The following is an 8794-nucleotide window of genomic DNA, read 5'->3' as shown; positions in this document are numbered from 1 at the left end:
TTTGAGGCATTGCCTCCATCAGACTGGTGTCTGGGCGTGTTTCTGGTGAATTTTCTGATTGTCACTAGTACACTGTGAGCTTTGCAGGTGAGTCTGGGCTGTGTAAGAAAGGAAGCTGAGCAAGGCAGTAAGCAGTGTTCCTCATTGCCTCTGTTTTAGATTCTCCTTCAGGTTCCTGTCTTGGTTTCCTTCAGTGATGAACTCTAAACTATAAGATGAAGTAAGTCCCTTTCCTCCCTAGCTTGTTCTTAGTCAGTGTTTAATCACAGAAGAAACTAAATTAGGAGAGCTGGCAAAATAAAGGCTTTTAGGAGAAATCTAGAGCTTACCATGAAGATTTAAGTGTAGACTAAAACCCAACTGTCATCGATTCTGTCCTTGAACACCGTCCCAATTTAGATATGTGACACCAAAGACCCCTTTTCCGTAACAAGCACCAGAGAACAGAGACCACAGTAGTGAAAGCCAGGCAGTTTATTTTTCCCACTTTGCAAGCCCAGGCATCTGCTGAAAATGGCAAGTACACTGTTTTGAGTCCAGACAACAGCTTTAAACCCGAAGGAGTCACGGCACCCCTTTCTTCTTTCACTGACCAATCAGGAGGAATGTCTTAGTCATTTAGATTGTAGCATTCCCTCTGCCAATTATGTTTGTCTTTCCCTTGACAAAACCATGTGAGAGTTAATCCACGTTTTACGTTTTGTTTGCTGTAAAGCTTGTAGGCTAATACATTACCTTGTAGGCAAGTTTCCTACTAGTTACTTTCTACTTTAAACCTTTAGTTTGGGGCAGGGGCTGGGATGAGAGGGGTGGGGGTGGGGAGAAGGATTTGCGTGGGGGGCTACTAACATAGCAGGCTGCCTGCCCTAGAGTCCCAGTGTTTCCTGTTTATTTATATTTGGATGTCGGCTCACTCAAGCTGTTTTTGTTTTTGAAAATGAACTAACAGATTTTATTTCTTAGGACAAGTGTGACCCTTGCTTCCCAAGTGTGAAAGGAGAGCACCAAACATGGCAGGTGAATGTATCAGACCTACTCAGTTGGATTTTACCAAGTCAGATCCAAGGCTGTAGCAGCTAATTCTCATTTCGGGTTTTCTATTGCTATTCACTGTCAGTGCTTGCTAATGACTACACTTGGCGAGAAAAGTACAAAATCGGCAGAGAGAAGAAAAGCCTATAATGGGGGGAGGGGAGGCCAGCTGTTGCCCAAAGGAGAGGCCACCACCTTTCAAAGGAAACGGAAACCTAACCCAACCGAAGCAAAGCAACACAAACCAACGAAGTTCCTAGATTCTGAGGTCTCCTTTCTGCCCGCAGACTGAGTTCCCAGAATTCCAGAAGGAGTCTTAGGTGTTGTCAGAGAGCCTAAGCTACCATGGGGGCTGGGTGACAGAGGACTTCCTCACAGAGGCTAGCAAGACAGTAGCCCTCCTGCAGCCTGCTGCTCGCCCACTCGCCCCTCCTGCGGAGGAAGTGGCAGTGGTAGAAGTGACCACAGGTGCAGCGGGGCGAGCGGCCAAGGAGGACAGGCATCTGGGTGTGAAACCCTTCGGCTGGTGGGATGACCCAGTGACCCAAGGACCAGGAAGAAGCCGCGATGGGGGAGAGCCAGGGCAGGGAAAATGAGGACAAAGGGTAGGATGGCAGTGGAGGAAGCTAGGGAGAAAGATGCTGCCCGCACTCAGGGCCCTAGGATTGTTAGCAAGTAACCTCTCAAATACTTAGTTCAAGAGTCTGTCCTTGAGTCTTTCTTTGCCCGGATGTCCGGATCTGGCTCAGGAAGGATGATCCAGGAGACCTGGAGTGGGGAGGCCTCACAGTTGACTCCTACCCGGAATCAGGAACAGAGTTTTACCTTTGAGGACTCAACAGCATTCTTTCAGTCAAGTTTCTGGTTAGGATGGGCTTTAATATTTAGTAGTGGGAAACAGAACAGTAGTTATCTTGGTTTTCTAGGTTTGCTAGGTTGGGGCAATGGGTACTTGGATGCCCAGTTTATGTTGCTTCTGTGGTTACTACAACACTGTGAGAAATGGGGAGCTGGGCTTTCAGATGCTGTGTCTCACCTTGGATACCCTTCTTTTTTTTTTCTGACTCTGGGGACCAGGTGCTTGTTTAGTTCCCACAAAAGGGACACAACTTCGGCAAAACAGCTTCGGCAAGGTACAGCTCTTTCCAGGCACTGAGAAAGACCATGAAGGGTACCAGTTTTTAATTAGTTTCAGCTCATGCTCCTGAGTATTCTGGTGGAAGTTCCACCTCAGTGCCCCTCCCCCATCTCTCTCTCCCTAAAGCCTGCACCATCCCAGAAAGTCTGCCATCTCCCCCAGAGATGCTCAAGACCACTCCCAGAGGGATTTAAATTGCCCCCCCCCGGAAAATTATTACCTTTCTCTGTCTCTCTTTCCGGTCTCCTCTCTGGGGGGCCAGAAATCATCCAGGAACGGATTACCCATTAAACCTGGGCCTTTTCTAATTCGGTCTGATATGGTCTGATATGGATTGCTGCATTGGTGGAGAGGCTTATCAGGGTGCAGAAACTTTTCACTGGGGTCTTGCTGCCTCTGTAGACATCAGTGTGGGATAGACAAAAGTCCCATATGCTTTTTAACCAGAAGTAGCAATTGGGTAAGATTTTTCCCTTAAACATACACTTTTCTAGAGAAACTAGTTCTTTGCAGCTTGGTTGATCAGGTACCTGACAAAATGACTCAAGAAAGCAGGATCTCTGTATTCAGACTTTTATAAAGGACATTCGTTGATGTGAGCTCAATCTTCTGGGCCCAAAAGATGAATTCCTACTTCGGTGCTTCTTGTGCAGCCCTTGGTTCTCCGGGCCATGCGGTGCTGTGAGAATCCCTGTCCCTGTGTTAGAGAAGAGGACACAGGCTTTCACAGATCAAGAAAACCACCAAGAGGTCGGGAGGTCTGGTGCTTGGTGCTTCTTCTCGTCCAGCTTTTCCTGAGTCTGGTGCCTGGGTACAGCATAGGTCCTCTACTGAAGTGTGGGTATTCTGCACCCCAGTCATGCATGTTCCCACACCGTTCCACATTTGTACGTTATGTCACGCCCCTAAGAATTTCTTGCAGAAGGAAGAGTAAGTCTGAGATATATTCTGATAAACTTTGAGGAGAGATAGCAGACTTCGTTCATTATTATGGCATATTATGACAGAAGATCCTTCTGAAGTTCAGGAATCAAAAAGAGACAATCTCAGACAATGCTGGTCACTAAAATCAGCCCAGCGTGGTTTAGGGCCAAGAGGACATTGGAAAACTAGGAATAAGGTTTACTGTGCTTGGTGTGCAAGAAATATTTCAGTATTTCCGCTGTTAAAGTCATAAACCCTGGCACTGAGGAGATGACTCAGGGGCCTTGAGTGATTCCCACATAAGCATTTGGACCTGAGCTCAAATCTGTAGCATCTATGTAAAAGGAAGGCATGGCTGTGTGTGCCTTTAATCTCTGTTAAAGTGTGGAGACAGGCAGATCTAAGGAGCTCTCTTCCCATCCAGCCCAGCTGAAATAACAAGCTTAAGTTTCAGTGAGAGGCCCTATTTCAAGAGAACAGCGTGGAGAGTTATTGATAGAGGCAGATCCCTGACACCCTCCTCTGGCTCCTTGTGTTCACATTTATGCATGTATTAACCCTATAAATAAATGACATAAATGGCTTAAAAAACAAAAGGACATAAATGCTCTCTCTCCTCCCCCTCCCTCCAAGAGTATCTAGCTCTGCAGGTCAGATGGACCTCAAATTTATGATCCTGTTTCAGTCTTCTAAGAACTGGGATTATAAGCCAGTACTAACACACAAAATAGTTGGCAATACTCCTGACATCACTGGTTTCTGTATTTCTGTGTGTGTGTGTATAGAGCATTTTCCCTCATTTATTAAAAAATACAGGGATGAACAGGCTAATTTTAATAGATATGGCTAAATGGGAAGTAGAAATGAAAACACATTTAAGGCTTTAGAACACACATATAAGATCAAGAAAATGTCATTAATTGTTTTGAGGGAAACACTCTGTGTATAAGTATTACTTATATGTGGCCAAATAATGGAATTGATTACAGACGTATCCTTTAAAAATAAATATAGATAAATACTTTAATACATATACTTTGAAATATATATATATATATATAATTAGATTCTTGAGACTGGGTTTCTCTGTGTAACTGCCAGGACTGCCCCGGATCTTGTAGACCAGGCTGGCCTTGAACTCATGGAGATCTGCCTGCCTATGCCTCTAGATAGCTGGGATTGATGGTGTGCGTTGCCACCTCCTGGTCACAGATGTATCTTTAAAGAGAGGAATTAGTATATGTTTCTTTTTTTTCAGTATATGTTTCTTGAATACCCAGAAACACTTCAGGGTACACTGTGTGGGAATAAGGTTTTCCTCTGGGCTGAATTGCTCAGCAGTATATAGCAGGAGGGGAGAGGGAGGTGAGAACTGAGTGACACTGAGAAGAGGCATTTAAGGTAGGAGAATAATTCTGAAATACTAAGCTTTGTGTAGAACATAGACCCACTTCATTTCTCCCACTGGATGGGGATTTGGTTTATAGGTGAAAATTCATGTGAGGGGATTCCATGAAGGGAAGTTGAAGAAGTCTGAGGTTTGGAACATGAAGAAGTGCTTATGCCCCATCAAATGGAGAAAGAATTAGTGCAGACTTAGGTGACTAACATATGCTGATTGAAAGTTTACCAGATGTCTTTTCATCAGGAATCCTCAGGAACCTATGAGGTCAAAAATTAGTATTCTCCTATTTAAGAGTAGGTGGAATGGGAAGAAATCAGAATGAATGTTTAACCCAGTGGGTCTCCCTAGTGCTTACATTAAAGGTGTGTGATCCAAGTGCTTGGATCAAAGGCATGAACTCTGTTACTTTTAACTCTTGTGTAGGCCAGGGTGACCTTGAACTCAGAGAGATTCATCTGTCTTCTGAGTCCTGGGATTAAAAGTGCATACCACCAACCAATGCCTAGCTTCTAGAGCTAACTAATGTGTCTGGCTTTGCTTTTTGATACCTCAGACAATCTTTATTAAATCATAAATAATGTATCACCACAGAAAGTTGAGAAATTTATTGATAATGTCCAAAGGGTGAGAGGCATTCTTATTTCTGATGACAATCTCTAAAAAAAAAAAAAAGAGTAGAACCACATAAAATATCTATGTAGAGGCATTTCCACGGGTGATTTAAGTGTGGATTTCCCTGGTTACCTGTATCTGACTGCACCAAAGGTTCTGTATCACTCCACTTGCTCAGCATCCTGATATCTCAGGAATTGCCTGAGGATGGCTGTCTCTTTCTTCATCCATCCCAGGAATATCCTACAAACTCCTCTGGAGAACCAGATTCATGGTTCCTTACTGCCACCAGTGGTCTAAAGGAGCCATCAAGAAGTAAACAAGGGGTTGTCACAGCTGTTGACATAGGACGGGATAACTATAGCTGAATAATGACAAAAGTGATGAAGAGAAATTATGTCAGCATAATAGGAACCAGTAAGGAGTCAGAAATAAAGACATTTACCACACAGCTGTGATAAAATCAATCTAACTCTTTAATAACAACCCCCAAATATTAGTGCATCACCACTGTATCATTGACAACATGGACAGGACCCAGATCAGGACATACGAAACTGTTGGTATGTTTTAGTGGCAGTGGTATCATATGGGCCGTAAGACCGTGTGGTGTATGGTGCTAATAGCACTGAATATCCTCAGTCCTGTGGTATAAGGAATCACTGTTATATTGTTGAAGATGGCAGATGTAAAAATAGAAGTGTTGGAAGAACATGAAAACATTTATCAGAAGAAGCAATAACAGGGCAGCAGAATATGAGGTTAGCCACAGCCAGGTTGAAGATGTAAAGCAAGAAGTCATTCCCACATATATGGAAGCCAAGGGGCCAGAGAAAATTTGTTTCCTGCTGGCTCAACCAGGGAAGTAATGATGATCAGGAAGTATAGAATCTACCGATTGACACAGATTTGATAGGAGGACCTGAAACTTGCATTCATTGTTGTTGATCTTGAGCCAGAATTTTTATTTTAGGTGCCCGTGAAGATCATGAGACCTCTTTCTTGGACAATTTGTAGGAGGTAGGACCTGATGAGTTAGAAATGACTGAATTCTTCCCTTGTTGGCAGGGAAATTTAATGTCTCTGCTCTCTCCCGGAACTTAGTTCTCTTGTGGCACACTGGATTCTTAATATTTATTACATGAAAGATGAATAAGGAGTTTATGTTAGTGGATGATTAAGGTAAATAGAAAAAAGTAAGCAAATACACAAAAACTTAATTATAAAACACGATAGATTTCATTAATCCTGTTTAGCTTTGTGGACATCCCTGTGTATATTTAGAGTTACTTATACATGCCCAAATTACCAAAGTGACTGGAAAGTGCCTTTGAAATGAGGGTACGATATGACTTTGGTCAGCATCTAGAGGCATTTTGGTCTACTGTTTTGGTGTAGGATTTGCATTTGAACTAAGCTGGAGAGTACAGGAAAGAAGTAGTGTGTTAGAGTATGTTTGGAGTGTCACTGAGGGAAGATTTTGAAATACAGAAAAAAAGGAGAGGTAGGTGTTTTAAAGTATATGACACAAGTAAACTTACTCCAACATCTCTCCAAATAGTTTACTTTCTAGGAGAAAGCTTTGTGTGAGAGGAGTCATTGAAGGGAATTAGAGCTTTGGGGCTCCCAATAAAAAGAGAGATCCTCACACTGATCTGAACTAAAGAAGGAGAAAGCTCATGGTGAAAACCAGACATTGATTCAGAGGTTAAAAGGCATTGTTTTCAATCCTCAAAGATCTCATCAATTACTACAATCTCAGAGAGGCTATGTAACAAAGAGGGCGGGAGGAGGGGGCATGCATGAATCTCCCCAGGAAGAGGAAATAGAAGAGGTCTCCTGGGTGGACTGTTTGCAGGTAGGGTTGGAACTTGAGAGATCTGGTTGGGGATGTTTGGGTGGAGGGGGAGAGTACTAAAAGAGAGTATTTGAAAGTGTGGGGGAGGGAGGTTCAGGGACAGGCAGGAACCCGATACAAGGGAAACTCCCACAAATCTACAAGGATGACCCCAGCTAAGACTCCCAGCAACAGTGGATATGTAGCCTGAACTTGCCAGTTCCTGTGATCATTTTGGTGACTATCATGATTATTACCAGAAAGCCTTCATCCAGTGACTGATGGAAACAGATGCAGAGACCCACAGCCAAACTTTAGGCTGAGCTTGGGGAAAACTGTTGAAGAGAGGGAAGAAGGATTATAAGAGCCAGAGGGGTCAAGGACATTACAAGAAAATTCACAGAAACAACTTGGCTCATAGGAACTCACAGAATCTGAACCAACAACAGGGGCCTACATAGGATTGACCTAAGCCCTCTGGATGTATTTGTGAGAGTTGTGTAGCTTGGTCTATTTGTGCGGCTCCTAACTCTTTGGCTGGCTCTTTGGAACCAATTCCTCACACTGGGTTGCCTTGCTCAACCTGAATACAATGGGAGGTACTTAGTCTTACCACAGTTTGATATGCCAGGATTTTTTGAGACTCATGGGAGACATGCCCCTTTCTGAACAGAAAGAGAGGAGGAGTGAATTGAGAGCAGTGCAGGGGGAGGCAGCAGAGGTACCGTGAGTAGAGGGAGTGGAAACTTTTGTCAGGATATACAATAATAAATGAATAGAACTCATGAAGTAACAGCTGTTTAATTTTTACAAAGGATTGGGGTGGATCCCGTAAGAAATGCATTATTTGTGTCAGTCTAACACTAAGTGTTAATGAATACAAAAAGTGTTAATATTTGGCATATCAGGGAAAACAGAAATCAACAGCATGAGAAACTTTGGAAAACATGTGAACAAGTAGCAATTGAGGAAACAGGTAAATATAATATTGACTTCATAGTCAGAGGTGAGATTTAAAAGATCCCTGAATAAAAAGTTAGAAATATATGGATTGGCAAAATAGTTTAGAGAGTAAAGACATTTGCCCCTAAGCCTAACAGCTTGAGTTTGATCCCCAGGGCAGAACAGATTCCTACAAGGTGCCTTTTTATACACCTCTCTAAATGTTATGGCACATACACAAAAGAAATAAAAATGTAAGCAAAGGAATTACACAAAAATATGCTGGATACAGCAAAAGCCAATATTAAGGGTTTTGGCAATGAATGTACACATCAGAGCAATAGGTATAAAATATGATGCAGCTGGATGGTGGTATTGCATGCCTTTAATCCAAGTACTCAGGAGGCAGCGGCAGGTAGATCTCTGAGTTCAAGACCAGCCTGGTCTAAAGAATGAGTTCCAGGACAGCTAGAAATACAGAGAAACCCTGTTTTATAAAACAAGCAAACAAACAAAAACAAACAAACAGACAGAAACCCATCAGAATGTGCTTTCATATAAAAAGAAATAGAGATTGGAGCAGAAATACATCAAACAGAGAGTAAAAGAGCAACACAGATGACCAATGAAGTAGAGACACTTCTTAAAAAACATAAACAATATAGATAGATAAACCTTTAGTTAAACTAACCATGCAAACCAAAAAACAGAAGCAAAAGGACAAGGCCAAAAATATAAAATTAGAGATGAAAGGGAAACCAAAGGATTGTTAAGGAATATTTTGAAAAAACAATATGCTACTGAATTAAATAAAACTAAGAAAAATGAACAGATTTCCAGATACATGTTATTTATCAAAATTCAAACAATATGTGAAAACCCTAAGTAGGTGAATTACATGTGA

The 8794-nt window shown here is 42.3% G+C and overlaps 1 long non-coding RNA gene across 1 annotated transcript; it reads right to left on the bottom strand.

Moving 5' to 3' along the window:
• Positions 1-5089: 5089 nt before the first annotated feature.
• Positions 5090-8332, bottom strand: LOC121133854. The gene is made up of 2 exons (XR_005870867.1): positions 5244-8332; positions 5090-5155 (listed from the first exon to the last, which is right to left on the bottom strand). It is a non-coding gene; the product is annotated as an uncharacterized LOC121133854 (long non-coding RNA).
• Positions 8333-8794: the final 462 nt, after the last annotated feature.

Source organism: Mesocricetus auratus, unplaced genomic scaffold (assembly GCF_017639785.1).
Source record: "Mesocricetus auratus isolate SY011 unplaced genomic scaffold, BCM_Maur_2.0 Super-Scaffold_100024, whole genome shotgun sequence".
Classification (NCBI taxonomy): domain Eukaryota; kingdom Metazoa; phylum Chordata; class Mammalia; order Rodentia; family Cricetidae; genus Mesocricetus; species Mesocricetus auratus.
This window is presented reverse-complemented; position numbering and strand designations above follow the sequence as displayed.